At 42.8% G+C, this 20,476-nt stretch overlaps 1 protein-coding gene across 5 annotated transcripts in view; it reads right to left on the reverse strand.

Moving 5' to 3' along the window:
* LOC140191890 (bromodomain adjacent to zinc finger domain protein 2A-like) overlaps window positions 1–20,476 on the reverse strand; it is a 140,395-nt gene that overhangs the window by 94,014 nt on the left and 25,905 nt on the right. The window contains exon 1 of one of the 5 annotated variants that reach the window (XM_072249717.1): window positions 12,793–12,868. The exons of 3 other annotated variants lie outside the window; for them this stretch is intronic. The gene's annotated coding sequence lies outside the window, so the exon portion shown is untranslated. Of the gene's footprint in view, window positions 1–994; window positions 1,079–12,792; window positions 12,869–20,476 lie in introns of those variants that run through there. One more of the 5 variants, XM_072249716.1, reaches the window with a different exon arrangement.

Genomic DNA, 20,476 nt, shown 5'->3' on the forward strand with positions numbered 1-20,476 from the left:
GCTACTACCATCAGGCAGGAGGTAACAGAAGCCACCAGGTTCAGGAGCAGTTATCACTACCTTATAAGCAGCAAGCTCCTGAACCAGCGTGGATAACTTCATTCACCACTACTCTGATTCTATGGCCTACCGGCTCACTTTCAAGAAATCTTTACAACTCATGTTCTCTATTGCCATTGATGTTTCTCAGTTTTTGTCAATGTACAGTTTTTCCTAAATTCTATTGTATTTCTTTTTTCCTAGAAATGCCTGCAAGAAAATGAATGGTAACATACTGTATATAATAAGTTTATAACATATATAATTAAGTCAATATAGATAATAAATTGATAATGAAGTTACTTTGAACATTGATTACATCAATAGCTGCAGAGAGGCCTAAAGTGGGGTAGTGGTGGTTACATGACTAAAAAAAAGAACAAAAAGGTGAGCAACACACACAAAGTGCTGGATGAACTCAGCAGGTCAGGCAGCATCAAAGATGGGGAATAAACAGTTGATGTTTTCCGCTGATGGCCCCAAGCATTTTGTGTTTCTCAAGATTACCAACACTCGCAGAATCTCTTGTGCTGATGAAAAGGTAGGTGCGAATTTAAGGAGCCAAGAGGTTCAAAAAATAGCACAAACCTGAAGGCAGGCCGATAATTTACAAGGATATTGACTGAGTGACCAGCAGCTTAGGGCTAATAGGGTTAAGAGTCAACAATGTAGTTGCAGCACTCTCTGAGCAGATAAGAATGATGATTAATAGCTTGCTCCGCAGACCTGAACAATAAAGAACTTCTGTCCTCAGATCACAGTGAGTCACTCTCCCAACCAAAACCACCACCATCTATCAGCTGCTGGCAATGGTTCTTAAAGGGGCTCGGTGGAGTGAGCTGCATGCAAACCTGCTTTGCCACACAGTTTACGTTGTCATGCAGTTCAGCAGATCACCTGCACAATTAAAAAAACTATCGCTCCATCTACCCAAGAGAAAAAAAATGGCACTGACCAATTGTTCTGGATAGCTGCCTTTAAAGCTGCCCTGTGCTGTGCTCCCGTTGACAAGAACCACCAGGTACCTGGGTACGTGCAGGAAAAATGAAAATGCAATGGCAGAAACTTGCAGTAAACGTTGTCACTGCAAACATTTCCCTCCACAGCTTCTGCCGTGGGTGGCAAAACAGAGGATGACTCAGCTCTCTTTGTCAGTCTTTCTCGAGATTGGAGAAGCAGCCAGTGACGAGTGTTTTTATTCATTTTATTCTTTTATTGCCTTGTTGCTCTTGAGAAGATGGTGGGGAGCTGGCTTCTTGAACTGCAGCAGTCTTTCTGATGAAGGTGCTCCCACAGATTTGTTAGGGAGGGAATTCCCAAATTTAGACCCAGTGATGGTCTTTATTTCCAAGTCAGGGTGCTGTGGTAATAAAACATAAAAGCTGCAGATGCAGGAAATGTGAAAAAAGAATTTTAAAAATGACAGAAACACTCAAAGAGAAACACTGTTAATATTTCAGGTCAAAGACCCTTGACTCCATTTCCACAGACACCGAGTATTTCCAACATTTTCTGTTATTTCAGTATAGTGTGTGTCTGATTTGTTGCACCCTTGATTTTGTGTTTTGCAAGGGCATGATCATTACATTTATACAGTAAACTACAGATTATGCACTAATTTATTTCCACAAGATTTTCACTCAATTCACTTCTGAGAACATGGAAGCAGCTTATAAGCTGACCCAATAATTTGCACACAACAACCACTATGACAAAGGATCTTCAATTTTAGCTGTTTTCTTCCCACAGATGCTGCCTGACCCATTTGAGAATTTTCAGCATTTTCTGCTCTTATTTCAGATTCCCAGCATTTGTATTTTTTTCTTCTACCACTGTGACAGGCCAATGCTAAGTAATAAAAGGCACAAACTGGGGAAACTTTAACTTGGTCCATTTCTGACACCTCCCTCTCCTTTTTTGATCTCTGTCTCCATCTCTAGAGACAAACTATCTACTGATATATTTTACAAACCTAGCGACTCCCACTGCACCTCTGCCCACCTTGTCTCCTATAAAAATGCTGTTCCGCTTTCTCAGTTCCTTCAAATCCACTGCATCTGTAGCATAGCAGTTAGTGCAACACTATCACAGCTCGAGGCATCAGAGTTCAAAGTTCAATTCTGTGAAATATGAGAGTTTGCTCCGGTTTCCTCCCATAGTCCAAAGACGTACTGGTTAATAGGTTAATTGGTCATTGTAAATTGTCCCGTGATTAGTTTAGGATTAAATCGGGGGTTGCTGGGCAGTCCAGCTCGAAGGACCTATTCCACACTGTATCTCAATAAATATATAAGTAAATAAATAAATCTGTTCTCAGGATGAGGCTTTTCTTTCCAGAACATCAGAGATGTCCTGCTTCCTCAAAGAATGGGATTTCCATTCTTCAACCATTGATACTGCTCTGATTTGCAACTCCTCCATCTCCTGGACATCTGCCCTCGCCCCATCTTCCTGCCATCTTAAGAGTGATAGAGTTTCTCTTGCCCTCACCTACCACCCCATGAGCCTTCACATCCAGCACAATGTTCTCCACCACTTCCACCATCTTCAATGGGACCCTATCACCAAAGGCATCTTTATGTTCCCCCACTTGCTGCTTTCCACAGTGATCCTCCCTCTCTGTGATTCCTTTGTCCGTTTGTCCCTCCCCACTAATTTCCCTCCTGGCACCACTACATGTGGCAGAAGTGCTACACCTGCCCATTCATCTCCTCCCTCACCTCCATTCAGGGCCCCAAAAAGTCCTTCCAGGTGAGGCAACACTTCACCAGCAAATCTGTTGGGGTCATTTATTGTGTCTGGTGTTTCTGATGTGGCCTCCTCTACATCGATGAGACCTGACGTACATTGGGGGACCACTTTGTCAAAGACTTTCACTCCATCTGCAAAGAGCAGGATTTCCTAGTGGCCAATCATTTTAATTCCAATCCTCATTCCCATTCCAATATGTCTGTCCATGCCCACCTCTATTGCCACGATGAGGCCACTCTCAGGTTGGAGAAGCAATACCTCATAATGGTAGCCTCCAACCAGATGGCCTGAATATTGATTTTTCCAACTTCCAGTAACTTTTCCATCTCTCCCCCCTCCACTTTTCAATTCCCCACTCTGAACTTCAGAAAGAGGTAAGGGGAGAGCCAAAGTTCAAGTTCAAAGCAAATTTATGATCAAAAACATGCATGTCACCATATATAACCTTATCATTTTTTGCAGGCATTCATAGTAAATACAAGAAATGCAATAAAATCAACAAAAGGCTGCCCTCAACAAAAAAACAACAAACTGTGCAAATACATAAGAAAAAAAAATGGTCTGGAATTGCTACTTTGCACATGAAATGGCTTTGCACATGTCCTGGTAAGTACCTGGACGTTTTTATTTTGCTTGATCACCAGACCTGAATACCACTGATCTGGCCCTCAGCTGATTGTGGATCTCATCGTTCATCCAGAGCTTCTGGTTGGGGAAGACTCTGAATGATTTTGTGAGGACATACTCGTCTACAACTGTTTTTATGAAGTCCATGACAACCATGGTGTATTTGTTCAGATCCACAGATCAGTCCTTGAACATGGCCCAATTCACCCACTCAAAGCAATCCCGTACCCACTCCTCTGCCTCCCATGACAACCTTTCTGTTGTCCTTGTTGCTGGAACCTTGCTCTTTAGCCTCTACTTGTATACAGGTAGGAGGACAGTCAAGCAGTCAGATTTCCTGAAATGCAGTCTAGGTATGAAACAGTAGGTATTCCTAATCATAGTATAGCAGTGGTTGAAATCATTGGGACCCCCGGTGCTGCAGGTGATATGAACATAGAACATAGAAATCTACAGCACATTACAGGCCCTTCGGCCCACAATGTTGTGCCAACCATGTAACCTACTCTAGAAACTGCCTAGAATTTCCCTACTGCATAGCCCTCTATTTTTCTAAGTTCCATGTTCCTACCTAAGTGTCTCTTAAAAGAGATTCTATTCTATCCGCCTCTACCACCGTCACTGGCAGTGCATTCCACACACCCACCACTCTGTGTGAAAAACTTGCCCCTGACATCTCCTCTGTACCTAATTCTAAGGCACCTTAAAGCTGTGCCCTCTCGTGTTAGCCATTTCAGCCCTGGGAAAAAGCCTCTGCCTATCCACATGATCAATACCTCTCATCATCTTATACACCTCTATCAGGTCACCTCTCATCCTCCGCCGCTCCAAGGAGAAAAGGCCGAGTTCACTCAACCTATTCTCATCAGACATGCTCCCCAATCCAGGCAACATCCTTGTAAATCTCCTCTGCACCCTTTCTATGGTTTCCACATCCTTCCTGTAGTGAGGTGACCACAACTGAGCACAGTACTCCAAGTGGGGTCTGACCAGGGTCCTATATAGCTGCAACATTACCTCTTGGCTCCTAAACTCAATCCCACGATTGATGAAGGCTAATGCACCGTATGCTTTCTTAACCACAGAGTCAACCTGTGCAACAGCTTTGAGTGTCCTATGGACTCAGACCCCCAAGATCCCTCTGTGGTTAGGATCACAGAGGAGAACTCTCGTGGTAAGTAGAATGGTGGCACTTAATTGTTAGACGTTCTAGGTTGGGGGAACAAGAGTGTGACAAGACCCTGCGTCTGAGCACCACACAGACCCCCTTCTCCAAATCAGCAGTCCGGTCCATACTGTGTATCGAGAAACCCTCAGGTTTTTCTCGACGTATCCAGCAAGTCTGGAGTGAGCTGCATCTCCATGAAACACAGAACATAGCAATTCCTTATTTCCCACCTATACAGCAATCTTGCCCTTAGGTCCTCAATCTCATTCACCAACGACTGTATGTACATTTGCTAAAAGATACTGGGTAGAGGAAGTTTCTCTTCCCCTTACCTGCCTATTACCTCCACTGGTACCCCTTTTCTTTCCCTTTCTCCCATGGTCCACTCTCTTCTTCTATCAGATTCTTTCTTCTCTAGCCCTTTACTTTTTCTACCCATCACCTCCCAGCTTTTTACTTCGTCCTTGCTCACCCACCCACCTGGCTTCACCTATCATTTTCTTGTTGTACTCCTTCCCCTCCCTCCACTTTCTTATTCTGGCATCTTCCCTCTTCCTTTCCAGTCCTGATGAAGGGCCTCAGCCCAAAACATCAACTGTTTACTCATTTCCATAGTTGGTGCCTGACCTGCTGAGTTCCTTCAGCAGTTTGTGTGTGTTGCTTTAGATTTCCAGCATCTGCAGAATCTCTTGTGTTTAAAATTTTAATCCCTTGCTGCCACTGGAAATGAGTGTTTCCTTGGGTGATTAGAATGCATAGCTGACTCAGGAAGCAATCTCTTGACTAAGTGTAAATGGGGGTCATTGAAAGTCAATGTCATAGTAGCAATGTGCTCAGTGAAGCCTGGCGGATAATTAGTGAAGGCCCTGACACTTACAATGTCACCATATCATGGAGAGCTGGAGGGTTGTCAGAGGTTACAGTAGGACATCAATAGGACGCAAAATTGGGCTGAGAAGTGGCAGATGGAGTTCAACCCAGGTGAGTGTGAGGTAGCTCATTTTGGTAGGTCAAGCATGATGACAGAATATAGTATTAATGGTAAGACTCTTGGCAGTGTGGAGGATCAGAGGGATCTTGAGGTCCGAGTCCATAGGACACTCAAAGCTGTTGCACAGGTTGACTCTGTGGTTAAGAAGGCATACGGTGCATTGGCTTTCATCAATCATGGGATTGAGTTTAGGAGCCAAAAGGTAATGTTGCAGTTATATAGGACCCTGGTCAGACCCCACTTGGAGTACTGTGCTCAGTTCTGGTCACCTCACTACAGGAAGGATGTTGAAACCATAGAAAGGGTGCAGAGGAGATTTACAAGGATGTTGCCTGGATTAGAGAACATGCCTTCTGAGAATAGGTTGAGTGAACTCAGCCTTTTCTCCTTGGAGCAGCGAAGGATGAGAGGTGACCTGATAGAGATGTATAAGATGATGAGAGGCATTGATCGTGTGGATTGTCAAAGGCGTTTTCCCATTTCCCAGGGCTGAAATGGCTAACATGAGAGGGCACAGTTTTAACGTGCTTGGAAGAAGGTAAGAGGAGGTGTCAGGAGTAAGTTTCTTTTACGCAGAGACTGGTGAGTGTGTGGAATGGGCTGCTGGCGACGGTGGTGGAGGCAGAAACGATAGGGTCTTTTAAGAGACTCCTGGATAGGTACATGGAGCTTAGAAAAATACAGGGCTATGGGTAACCCTAGGTAATTTCTAAAGTATTGCTGCCTGGTTTAGAAAGTATGCATTATGATCAGAGATTAAGGGAGCTAGGGCTTTACTCTTTGGAGAGGAGGAGGATGAGAGGAGACATGATAGAGGATACAAGATAATAAGAGGAATAGATAGAGTGGATAGCCAGCGCCTCTTCCCCAGGGCACCACTGCTCAATACAAGAGGACATGGGTTTAAGGTAAGGGGTGGGAAGTTCAAGGGGGATATTAGAGGAAGGTTTTTTACACAGAGAGTGGTTGGTGCGTGGAATGCACTGCCTGAGTCAGTGGTGGAGGCAGATACACTCGTGAAGTTTAAGAGACTACTAGACAGGTATATGGAGGAATTTAAGGTGGGGGCTTATATGGGAGGCAGGGTTTGAGGGTCCGCACAACATTGTGGGCCGAAGGGCCTGTACTGTGCTGTACTATTCTATGTCCTATGTTCTAAGTAAGTACATATTCGGCACAGCATTGTGGGCCGAAGGGCCTGTATTGTGCTGTCGGTTTTCTATGTTCTATCATTGGAGGATGAAGTAGGAAGTTGCTCTAAGCCCCACATTATAAGCCTGCCTAGTCCTAGCTTTGCAAATTCCTACCATTGCCCTGGAAAAGTTCAATATCACCCCCAGCTCCTACACAACCCACATCACTATTGGGAACTGCCACTGTACTCATGGCCCAGAGTAACAACCCAATTTTCAGTAGGATTGATCACACAGCTTGCTGGTTGATGGACCCACAGTTGGTATAGTTTTTCATAAATTATATTGTATTTCTTTATCTTTCCTGCAAATGCCAGTAAGAAAATGAATCTCAAGGTAGTTCATGGTAACATATACTGACTTCGACAGTACATTTACTTTGAACTTTGAAGTCACAGATCAGCCTGAATTGGAAATATATCAGTGGTCCTTCATTACTAGGTCCAAATCCTGGACTTCCCTCCACATCTGCGCTGTGGAATCACATGGACTGCAGTGGATAAGGTGGTGATTCACCCCATGCACCCCTCCCCAATCAAGACCTATGGTGAGGGACAGTAAAATCTGGCTTTGCCAGTAACACCCACAAAATAAATTACTTTCCAGTCTAGGAACCATAACCCCTACAACCTCTACACTTTCCAATCCTGGACTGCCATTGAAATTAATTATAGTCTTGGAACATTTATTTGTAAAATCATGGTGTAAATCAGAAGTGCTGAATTCCTTTTTGAGAGAATGTAGAACCAGTATTATTTGATTCGTAAAGAAATACTGTGCTTTCTGGTTGCTGTTAATAGTAGCTCTGGAAGCTCTGAATCCCACCAACCACATAGGATAATTATCATTCATTGTAAAATATAGATACTGCATTCCCTATTGGGTTGAAGTTGGCCTGGTGAACCACAGCTATTCACAACTGGTAACCTCATTACGAATGTATTCATACCCAAAGCCTGTTGTGACCAGTACCCATATTAAGCTATATGAAATTTGCCAATGAACGGACTATCCCAGTGGAATATTTTCTTGCCAATCTTTTCTCTCCCCTCCTCTTGTTCCCTGGTCTAACCTTACCCTAGACCCTCCCTGCACAGAGGCTCTGAATCTTGCTGAAGGACCTTAAAGAAAGTTAGTGAGGATTTCAGGCCAACGGTTCCCATTGCTCTGCGGATGAGGCGGAAGGAGAAAAACTTCATGTGGCTTTAACACCATTGAGACAATGTAGCTCAACAAACAAAAAAATTGGCACACTGAACCCAATTATCGTCAGGACTGTCCTAACTCCTTAAAAGTGGCCTGTGCCATCATCCACCTATTGCCAAGTATTTATTGCTGAGGAGGCAAGGGTGTTTTAACATGTGGACCTTCCATCTAGAAAGCTTGGGAACCACTGTTGCAAGGTATACTAGTGACATTCTTGAGAAACACAAGCACTCCTCCAGCTAGTTGGCAGATGGAATTTAATGCAGACAGGTGTGAGGTGTTGCACTTTGGGAAAGACAAACCAGGGTAGGTCATACACAGTGAGTGGTAGAACACTGAGGTGTGTGGTAGACCAAAGGGATCTGAGGATACAGGTACATAATTCGTTAAAAGTGGTGTCACAAATAGATAGGGTCATAAAGAAAGCTCTTGGCACATTGTCCTTCATAAATCAAAGTGTTGAGTACAGGAGGTGGGATGTTATATTGAATTTGTATCAGATGTTGTTGGGTGTAGTCGGGTGCTTCCAATGCACCGGCAGTTGTTGGCACCTGGAGGTTTATGGCAGGGAGAGTTTCTCCCTTTTGCCGCCTGCTATCGGGACTATCGGGAGTCAATCAGAACTTTGAGACTTTTTTTTTTTTTTTTACCATGCCCATGGTCTGCTCTTTATCAAATTACAGTATTGCTTTGCACCGCTGTAACTATATGTTATAATTATGTGGTCTTGTCAGTGTTAAGTTTTTGGTTTGTCCTTTTTTTTGCGATATCACTCTGGAGGAATATTGCATCATTTCTTAATGTATGCATTTCTAAATGACAATAAACGAGGACTGAGTGTCCTTATAATCTAACGTTGGTGAGGCCTAATTTGGAATACTGTGTGCAGTTCTGGTCACCCACCTACAGGAAAGATCTCAATAAGATTGAAAGAGTACAGAGGAAATTGACAAGGATGTTGACGGGACTTGAGGACCCGAGTTATAGGGAGAGGTTGAACAGGTTAAGACTTTATTCCCTGGAGTTGGGTGAAACTAGAACATGAGGTTATAGGTTAATGGTGAAAGGTGAAATATTTAAAGGGAACCTGAAGAGAAACTTCTTCACTTGGAGGGCAGTGCAAGTGTGAAACAAGGTGGATTCGGTTCGATTGCAATACTTAAGAGAAGTTGGATAAGTACATAGATGGGAGGGTATGGAGGGTGATGGTCTAGCATTTGTAGATGAATAATAACTGTGCTGGTCTTTTTACCTGTTAACATTTCATCCTGATCTGCAGAAGTAGAAAGAAAAATCTCATTTGTAATTTGTAGCTAATTTGAAATTTCCTTGCACTCGTGTTTCTTAACCCCTGCAGCCATTAGTAAAGTGTACAGTGGCCTTGGTTTATTTACAGTATGCCTGAAACCACCTCCACTATCTAATCGCAACTCACTAGCATTGCCTCTCGGGTGTTAATCAAGTCAAAACATTCTCCCAAAACATACCTTAGGAGGTCTGCAACTCCCCACGTGTTTTCCATGAGGTCAAAGTTCTTCAATGGGTCAAAGTTCAAAGTAAAATTAATAATCAGAGCACATGCATGTCACCACATACAATCCTGAGATTCTTTTTTCTGCAGGCATACCTAGCAAATCTATAGGGCAGTAACTGTCAGACAGGATCAGTGGACAAACTGTGCAAATGCAAGTATAAATAAATAGCAATAAATAATGAGCATGAAATAACAAGACAAATAGCCCTTAAAGTGAGATAATTGGTTGTGGGAACACCAGAAAAAGAATGAGTGTCGTTATCTCCTTTTGTTCAAGAGCCTGATGGTTGAGGGGTAGTAACTGTTCTTGAACCTGGTGGTGTGAGTCCTGAGGCTCTTGTACCTTCTACCTGATGGCAGCAGCGAGAAGAGAGCATCGCCTGGGTGCTGAGGATCTTTGATGATGGATGCTGCTTTTCTAGGACAATGTTTCATGTAGATGTGCTCATTGGTTGGGAAGGCTATACCCATGATATACTGGGCTGAATGTACTACCTTTTGTAGGATTTTCTGTGCAAAGGCATTGGTGTTCCCACACCAGACTGTAATGCAGCCAGTCAGCACACTTTCCACCACACATCTATAGAAGTTTGCCAAGGTTTTTGATGAGATGTTGAATCTCCACAGACTCCTGAGGAAGTAGAGGCACTGTTATGCTTTCTTCACAATAATATTTATATGATGGGTCCAGGATGCTTAATACTGTGGCAGTTCCTCTAAGGAGATGTGATAGGAGGGGTGGAAGCTGGGGACAATGTTATGTTTTCCCTTGTAGTTACCAGGCCTTGCACACAGCTAAGTAACCAGCTGCACTAAACCAATACACTTAGACGAAGAAATCAGTGCTCGGAAAGGTGAAAAACAAAAGCAATTAATACACACTAGATGCAGGAGGAATTCAGCAAGTCAAGCAGCACCTATGGAGGGAATTAACAGTTGACCTTTAGGGCTAAGATCCTTCACCAGAAAGGTCAACTGTACATTCCCCTCCGCAGATGCTGCCCAACTTGCTGAGTTCCTGCAGCATCGAGTGAGTGTTGCTCAAGATCTGCAGAATCTCGTGTTTAAAGCCTTTTGTGTACTGTTTTCTCTTTTAAATCTCTCCTTAAAGCATGTACTGTACTTTAGATCCAGCATTGGCTCATCACTTCTAATACATTGTTACACAGCTCAGTACTGATATTTATCCCAATAAAGGCACGATATAAATGCAAGTCATTGCTGGCTGCATAAAGTGCACTGGCACGGAACATTATTAGCCTTTTCATGATGCCACTGCTGTCAGCAATCCAACCTGCCTTGCTTGAATAACTGTTTGCCTCATCTACCAGTGAGTGATCTACTTGATTATACAGCAGTTAACAGCCAAGCCTGAGTTTGCCCTCAGCTGAACCCCACACAGGCTCAATCGGCAGCAAACTGGATAACAATCCAGAGGTGCTTTTAGCCCTCCTAATCCTGGAAAACAGGGCCACTGATCAAAGGCCACATCTGGGTCCCTGTGCCATGTTACATTCACCATCATTGGAGCCAGTGCAAAACAGATTCGAGGGATTTGTGTAAATGGTGGTCTGGTCAGCACAGCAGACTCAGTGGGCTGAAAGGCTTGTTTCCCTGCTCTACGACTATACCAGACTTTCATTTGGATTTCCAGTTCATCCAACTATCTTACTTTACACAAGATAAAACATAGAACAGGCCCTTTGGCCCACAACGTTGTGTCGACCCTTTAACCCACTCCAAGCTCAATCTGACCCTTCCCTCCCACGGTCTCCATTTTTCTATCAGCTACGTGTCTATCTAAGAGTTTCTTAATGTCCCAATTGCATCTGCCTCTCCCACCACCACCCGCAGCATCTTCAATGCACCCGCTCTGTAAAACAAAACCTACCTGACATCCCTGCTATTCTTTCCTCCAACCTCCTTAAAATTATGCCCTCTCGTATTAACCATTTCTGCCCTGAGAAAAACACACTGGCTGACGACTTTTATCAATGCCTCTTATCATCTTATACACCTCTATCAAGTCAACTCCCATCCTCCTTCGCTCCAAACAGAAAAACCCTAGCTCACGCAAACTTTCCTAATAAGACACATTCTCTAATTCAGGCAGCATCCTGGCAAATCTCCTCTGTACTCCCTCTAAAAGTTCCACATTCTTTCTATAATGAGGTGGCCAGAACCCAGCACACAGAGCTTGCAGAATCTCCCATTGAAAGCTTGAGATGATAACATGCTGGTGATAAATACAAGGTTAATCTTCACAGATTTTACACAGCTGCACTTGGATCAGAGCAGGGTACAAGTCTACAACTCAAAGCCACCTTTTGACCCCTTGCTTCAATTCTTCCTAAGGTGTTCCTCGTGGACCCGATTGTGAACGACCTACAGCTGGAACCACTCAGAGAAAGCAAGTACTAGTGAGCTTGCCTTTTTGAAAAAGTGCTCACTTATGCGAATGTGGAACATCAGTGTCCATCAAGGGAAAAAACTGTTATCTGTCCCTGGTGTAGGTTTCACACAGATCTAGTTGCTGATCTAGGAAACTGCACTCATGTCTCAGCTCACTAGTCCAGGCCTCGCTCATGTTTTATTTCTTGACATTTTAAAACCCCTACTCCCAACTTTCCTCTCTTGATCACATGAATTGGAAGGCTATGTAACTACAGAGCACATCAATCCCAAAACTGACACTCAACCTCAAGGATGCATGCTTAGCCCACTGCTCTACACTCATGACTGTGGCTAGGCAGAGGTCAAATGCCATCTATAAATTCACTGATGACACCATGGTTGTTGGCAGAATCAGAGATTTAATGAGGAAGCATAGAGGAGCAAGATAGATCGGCTGGTTGAGTGATGTCACAACAACAACCTTGCACTCAACATCAGTAAGACCAAGGAATTAATTGTGGACTTCAGGAAAGAGAAGTCGAGAGAACTGCAATGGGTATCTTGGTCAGTGTAGACAAGTCTGGCCAAAGGGCATGGTTCCATGCTGTTCTTACTTTATAACCCCAAGGACAATACTCAGCATAGGCCAGCTGGGCCCAAGGCCTGGCTCAGTGGTGTTTACTTTATACAGTGCCTATAAAAAGTATTCACCCCCCCCCCCAGAAGTTTTCATGTTTTATCGTTTTACAACATTGATTCAGTGGATTTCATTTGGCTTTTTTTTGACACTAATTAACAGAAAAATACTTTTTCATGTCAAAGTAAAATCAGATCTCTACAAATTGGTTTAGGTTTATTACAATTAAAAAACACAAGCATAATTACTCACCGTCTTCAAGTCAGTATTTAGTAGGTGAACCTTTGGCAGCAATAGCCTCCCTCCCACATAGCCTACATTTATCTACATGCCTATCTAAGAGTCTCTTAAACCTCTTTAACATATCTGCCCCTACCACCACCACCACTAGCAGCACATTCCATGCACCCACTGCTCTGTGTCATAAAACCTACTTCTGACATCCCCCTATACTTTCCTCCAAACACCTTAAAGTTATGCCCTCTCGTATTAGCCATTTCTGCCCTTGATAAGAGTACCTTTACCAAGCCACCTCTCATCTTCCTTTGTTCCAAAGAGAAAAGTCCTAGCTCACTCAACCTATCTTTATACAACATGCTCTCTAATCCAGACAGCATCCTGGTAAATCTCCTCTGCACCCTCTCTAAAGCTTTCACATCCCTCCTATAATGAGGCAACCAGAACTGAACACAATACTCCACGTGTGGTCTAACCAGGGTTTTATAGAGCTGCAACATAACTTCTTGGCTCTTATATTCAATCCCCCAACTAATGAAGGCCAACCACTATATGCCTTCTTAACCCCCCTTTCAACTTGTGTGGCAACTTTGAGGGAGCTATGGACTTGGACCCAAAGATTCTTCTGTTCTGTCACACTGCAAAGAATCCTGCCGTTAACTTTTAAGTTTGACCTTCCAAAGTGAATCACTTCACACTTTTCCGGATTGAACTCCATCTGCCACTTCTCAGCCGAGCTCTGCATCCTGTCAATGTCCTGTTGTAACACAAGAAGTCAGTACTTCCCTACCACTGCCTCCCCCCACCCAAAGGTTTCCAGACTTTTGACAAAACTGCTTATGTTAAATAAGGAAATGGTGAAAGATAGGAGGTGGAGAAGATTGGGCTAAACTCTTCAAATCAAAAAGACTCTCAATTCTGCTAATCCAACATAAGAGATGGAAATACTCAAAGTTCTTACAGAAAAAGATGGTTAACTGGCAGAAATGTGTCCTCCCATTTAAAAGCCCACACATAAACAGGAAAATAAACACTTAATTCTCAACTTGTGTATTAAAAAGGGTTTAAATATGCATTCTTCTTTTACTGCCAATTAAAGTCAGTCTGAAGGACAGTGGGCTTCTGAATCTGTAAAATATACAACATTATTCATTTGCATCCTGCCCCTCCCTGGCCACTGAGGTTATAATTATACAGTTATTACAAAAGACTAATATGGAGAAAGATAGGAGGTGGGATAGGGGTGGGGGAAGACAGTGAAACTCTTTACACAACATAGCACTGGGCCTGTAATGGAGGAAAGCAAAAAGCATTGATGATTCATCACTATTGCATTAATAAAGTTTTATTCAAATATGCACTTCACACTGCTAATTAAGGAAGTGTTGGGGGGAGGGAACTGCCGTGAGTCACACATTTGAAAGAATTCAGACAATGAGCATTTTTCCCCAAATTAGTAATGTTATAATTCAGGAGCATGCAGTCTGACACTCCACAGATTAATTTCCCCTCTGTGACAACTGAAACAATTCCAGGAACTTTCAGGAAGGTAGAGAGGGATCTCAGAGTAATTGCTGGTAGAAAATTGTTCAAATTTACTTCTGCTGGTGTGTGAAAGCAAAACATAGGGGTTTACTGAAATGCAGTTGAAGCAAAAAGCATGACAGATAATCCATCTCAGTTGCATTGAAGCAGAGAAACATGGGTTGGGTTTCCTTGCAGCCATGATCAGTCAGGGATAAAAACAGCTAAGAGAGGAAATGAGTGGATCCCAACAAGCTGTGGTGCCCTCTGGGTCCTAAAACCTGTCAGGTCTTGCTATAACGCACAGTAACTACTCAGTTGACACAAGCCACACTCTATCCTGAACATTCCATGGTGCATATTTTCTTAAGCAGGTTTGATCTTGATTCAGTAAAAAACTACAAATACCACACATTACTAACAAAAGAGAATGGAATCAAAACAGAGACAAAGCTGTGGATTTTCCTTCATTATAAAATTAGGAAATGTCACTCAAGTGTATGTCCATCAGTTTGGAATTTGATTTTTGTATGATTCTGTAGCAATATCATCTGGCTTTTTATCAATTTATTTGCCTGATTCACATAATAATTCTGGGTTAACCTCAGAGCTGGCCTTCCATTTCTTCCAACCACTAAACGAGCTTGTGTTTATATAGCACCTTTAACGTGGAAAATGTCCCAAGTTTAAAGCAGGAACAGGTATTTTGAATTCACTCATGGGATGTTAGTGACATTGGGCTAGCCAGTATTTATTGCCCATCCCTAACTGCGCCAAACACAACAGGTATACAAGAATCAAAAAGAATGGCACGGTCTGAAGTCACACATAGACAAGATCAAAATGTTCGAAGTAAATTTATTATCAAAGTACATATATGTGACCATATACAACTCTGAGATTCATTTTCTTGTGGGCATACTCAATAAGTCCAATAACCAGAATAGAATAAAAGACCAGAACAACAGGGCAGACAAACAGCGTCCAAAAGACTGTGCAAATACAAAAAGGGGAAAAAAAGAAATAATAAATAAGCAATAAATATCAAGAACATGGGATGAAGAGTCCTTGAAAGTGAGTCCATAGGTTGTGAGACAGTTCAGTGATGGGGAAAGTGAAGTTGAATGAAGTTATCCCCTCTGGTTCAAGAGCCTGATGGTTGAGGGGTAATAACTGTTCCTGAACTTGATGGTGCAACTTCTGAGGCTCCTGCACCTTAGAAAAACAGATTTCCTCCACTGAAGAATATTAGAGAGGTACATGGTTTTTTTTCAAAAGAACAATCTAGTTGTTTCATGGTTACCATTACTAAATCTAGATTTATTTGATTAATTAAATTTATATTCCCCAGCTGCTGCAATGGGATTCAAACTCATGCCTTTGAACCAATGGACTTTGGACAATTTAACTGGGATTTCAAAAGAAGGATCAAAGTTTTAAAAACCAGACTGGGAAAACAGAGGTTCTAATGCTTGGGCTGCTGGACCCAAGGGATGAGGTCATACAGTAAAGCACTCCGTTAAGAACAAGAGGTCTCTCCTCCACAGTTTTCAATTTGAAAGTCACTGAGCATTTTCTCCAACATTAAATTCAGAATATGTTTTGATGACTTCACACAGACTGAACTACACTGATTAGGAAGATCGTAGATGATTACAGCTGGAATCCCAACTTGTAACACAGCTCTCTCTCTGTGGCCCATGCCTGGATATTCCCAACAATTATCCTCCTGGAATTCCTAAAACAACCACAAAGTACAGAGCCAATATGTGACAGAGTGATTATGTATCAGTCTGACTATGGTGACCTCACCCACTCGATGAAGACAGGCCCTTGATGACTAACAGTCCAACACATCTCCAAGCAGTCAATAATGAAAGAGACAACACCACGACAAGCTACAGAGGACCTACAGATACAGGCCAAGTATCTCTAAGTTTCCAAATAGAAATGCCTCATAGGTTCAGAACTAGAAACTACAAATGTTGCATGTTTGAAAGAGTTTGCCCCAACTCCCTGCCTCAATCCTCCTTCCTCTTGTGAAGGTTTAGACACTCGGTAGAGTACCATAGCCTTGCAGGGTGGCCATCCTTCATGTTAGACACCCAGATTGCAAGTGTCTGTGGACTTTTTTGCAGCAGCTAAGGAGATGGGAATCAGGACTCAGATTCCTCTCCTCTCCTTCCACTTCCTTTTCCCCAGCCATGCAGTGTAATTCAACATGGCTCTGAAAAGAGACCAGACAACTACACTGAGCAGTCAGTGAACTCGGAAGCTTCCCATTCCCCAAGGTTCACACAGCACCAGGTGGTGCATGTACTCACCAAGCACTCAGGTCGCACTCAATTGGGACTTCCTTAACAATTCAGTGACTCGTGCCAGAAACTGATCCAATTCCGAAGTGCTATGATGTCATGCTAATCTCCGGCTGAACTTGTGAATGAATGGAGCGCAGCAAGGGATCACTCGGAAGCTCTCACTATCACTATCTGCAGTATGGCTGGTACTACTGGATTTCTGCCAAGAGCCATACACACAGCAAGAGAAGCAATTTAAATCAAACGTGTATCATAAAATCCGTAGGAGTTGGAAACAGGTTCTTTAACAAATCAGAAAGGGTCGACTCTTTAAAGACACCCTGTTCATGTCAACATTATAGCTTTGGTTGGAAATCTTGTCTACTGTGATCTTGTGTCAGGGTGAGAATTCTTGGGCTTACTTCCCCTCACTATTTCAATGTCAGCACTCCTCAGCTCAAGTACTCACATGCTTAACTATTTGGATCTCTCCTTCCCTCTCTCCCCAAGCTCTCCTGCCAGTTCTCAGACTCCACCTTTAGTCTATCTGTAGTGTTAGATGCACAACACTGACACAGCTTTCAGGATTTCCCTTTCCTCCTGATGGGCACTCCCTTGGATTGGGTTAATTACACAAACTGTACAACATTCCACAATGGCCTCCCCTCCCAATCTTCCTCCTTCCTCTACTTTGGTGTCAACTCCTTGCTATGGGACAGCTTTGAACCACGAGTCCATTACCAGCAGCTCATAGTGTTCTTGCGCAGCCAAATACAGCACGACATCAGAAACACTAGCTGCTACAGCAGAAGGTAACAATGTCCAGAGTACACAAGACCTCTAATACTGTCCCTAGAAACTCTACTGGGATCCAATGTACATCACAAGTCACTTGGACAATGATGCTCCCATCTAATTCAGGCACAGCCCCAAGATTACTTTCTTATTCCATCGTTACCTTCTAAATTACTTTTTAGTTGCCTTGTTTTTTTTAAAAAAAAGCTTTCCAATCATCTAACCTCCCACTGATTTTTGCTCTATTATGTGCCCTCTCTTTGGCTTTTATATTGGCAAACAAAATCGTAAAGGGTGAATACAGGACTGAAGGGGTCATATTTGAATGTGCGCAGCATACGGAATAAGGACAAAGAACTTGCAGCACAGTTATAGATTGGCATGAATGATGTTGTAGGCATCACTGATTCATGGCTGAAAGAAGATTATAGCTGGGAGCTTAATGTCCATGGATACACTTTGTATCAAAAGGACAGGCAGGAAGGCAGAGGGTACAGCATTGCTCTGTTGGTAAAAAATGAAATCAAATCATTAGAAAGAGGTGACATAGGATCAGAAGGTGTAGAATCATTGTGGATAGAGCCTAAAGATTCAGGGGTGTAGATTTAGAGTGAGATGAGGAGGAACTGCTTGTCCCAGAGAGTGGTGAATCTGTGGAATTCTCTGCCCAATGAAGCAGTGGAGGCTACCTCAGTAAATATATTTAAGACAAGGTTGGATAGATTTTTGCAAAGTAGGGGAATTAAGGGTTATGGAGAAAAGGTAGACAGGTGGAGATGAGTCCATGGCCAGATCAGCCAGGATCTTATTGAATGGCGGAGCAGGCTTTACGGGCTAGATGCCCTACACTTGCCAGATTAAAGAGAACTACTTTTATCAAATGGCATCACTGTCATATAATTTATTAGAACAGGGCCACTGAGTGCCCAATAGGTTTCAGAGGCAACCCAGCAAGTTTTAAGAGGGAGAAATGTGTTGTAGAATGAACAGAATGTAGAGCAGTACAGCACAGGGACAGGTTCTTCGGCCCACAACTTCTATAGATGTGCGATGAAGAGTATATTGACAGGCTGCATCACAGCCTGGTATGGAAACACCAAAGCCCTTGAACAGAAAATCTTGCAAAAAGTAGTGGATACAACCCAGACCATCACGGGTAAAGCCCTCCCCACTACTGAACACATCTACACGGAGCGCTGTCACAGGAAATCAGCATCCATCATCAGGGACCCCCACCACCCAGGCCAGGCTCTCTTCTCGCTGCTGCCATCAGGAAGGTGATACAGGAGCCTCAGGACTCACACCACCAGGTCAGGAACAGTTATTGCCCCTAAACCATCAGGGTCTTGAACCAGAGGGGATATCTTCTCTCAACTTCACTTGCCCCATCACAGAACTGTTCCCACAATTTACAAGCAATATCAGCAAGAAGGTTGGGGTGGGGGGGAGGGGGGGGAGAGAGAATGTCCAGGGTGGGTAGGGAGTTTGATTAGGCTGACAGCTTTTCAGAGGCAGCAAGAAGAGTAGACAGAAGCTTTGAAGATAAATGAGCAAGGACTGCTGGATTACAGTCTAATTCTGTACTGTAAACAGTATTACATCAGTATGAAACATAATTTCATATACAAGTTACTCACTAATGGTCCAGTAATGTGAAAAACATAAGAAACGTACATTCACTTGATATAAAGCATCTCATCTCGAAACCTATTGCGGACAGTTCCAGACAGAAGGTAGAAGCTGTACAATGTCACACAAACAAAATAAAAGCACCAATTTTGCCTGTTTCATTGGATCACACCTGCACAGTATTGAACTTTTCAATCAAATTCATATAAAAAGCATGTCATCTCATTTCTCGCAATGCAGTAACTGGCACAGCATCAAATTTGAGTTAACAGATGATGGTACTTAAGCCTCAAATGAGATCAAAAAAATATAAATCAGCCCAAGTCTTCACCAGCAAGTGAATGAACATTGAATCACTGAGGGTTAGAAGACCAAATACTGGTTAACAGGATGAGTACAGAAGGACCGAAGGGCCTGTTTCTATGCGGTATGACTCAATTAGTTGAGGACTGTGTAAGGATGGCCCCATTTTATAGGGAAATAAAAACCTACTTCTTAAAGTTACAGTTCAGACTGCCTCCAACATCTCAGTGGCAATTGATCACCTCTCCAACAAGATGCAACCAGTATTTTATATTATCCATGGAACTGTGCTAACTCAAAAGTATACAACTGTGATGAACTCTTTACTGGACTCAGGTTCACAATAATGGCACCTGTCAATCAGGTGATTGATTATATAATACTAAGGCCACTTATCTGCATTACTGATATGGTGAACAATTTAAAAAATGTACTCAAATGAATTCACAAAAACAAAAAGAAGGCTGGAAAATCACTACACAGCTCTGCAACACCCACAGGGCCGGAGAATTTCAGAGATAAATCACCCTGAGAGAAAATAATTCTATACACCTCAGTTTTAAATGACCTGCCCCTTACGTAACTGTGTGCCCTTGTTCAAGACTCCAACCAGTGAAAACATCCCAATGTCCACCCTGTCAAGCTTTAGGATATTACGTGTTTGAATAAGATCACTCCTCGTTCTTCTAAACTACAGAACACATGGATTCATGTCATCTTCCCAGAGCAATACAGCAGACAAGGTACCAGCTTGACATCCACTGCCAATGCCCCTGGTCTGACATCTTGTCACATGCATCCACTATAATGCAGTAAATCCATACAGCATTGCAAGGTGAGCTCTCCACCAAGCATCCAAAAATCAATCATAGCCACTCAATACACAGAAGTAAACCAGTCCTAACAGAAGCAAGGTTGAGTGCCTGGTATAATAACTTCACATTGGGTCTAAGAGAGGGCACAGCCTTGTGAAGAAGGTAATTCTTCTTAATACAGCAAAAAAAATTGCTTTAATATCATTTGTTGACACATGACTTGCCATTTATGAAATAGAATTATAGATCACAAACCTGTTCAGTAAACTATAGATATTATATTCACACATCATTATTATTCTGCAAAGACCCGTGAAATGTTTTACTACACCGAAG

This window comes from Mobula birostris, chromosome X, assembly GCF_030028105.1.
Source record: "Mobula birostris isolate sMobBir1 chromosome X, sMobBir1.hap1, whole genome shotgun sequence".
NCBI classification, from domain to species: domain Eukaryota; kingdom Metazoa; phylum Chordata; class Chondrichthyes; order Myliobatiformes; family Myliobatidae; genus Mobula; species Mobula birostris.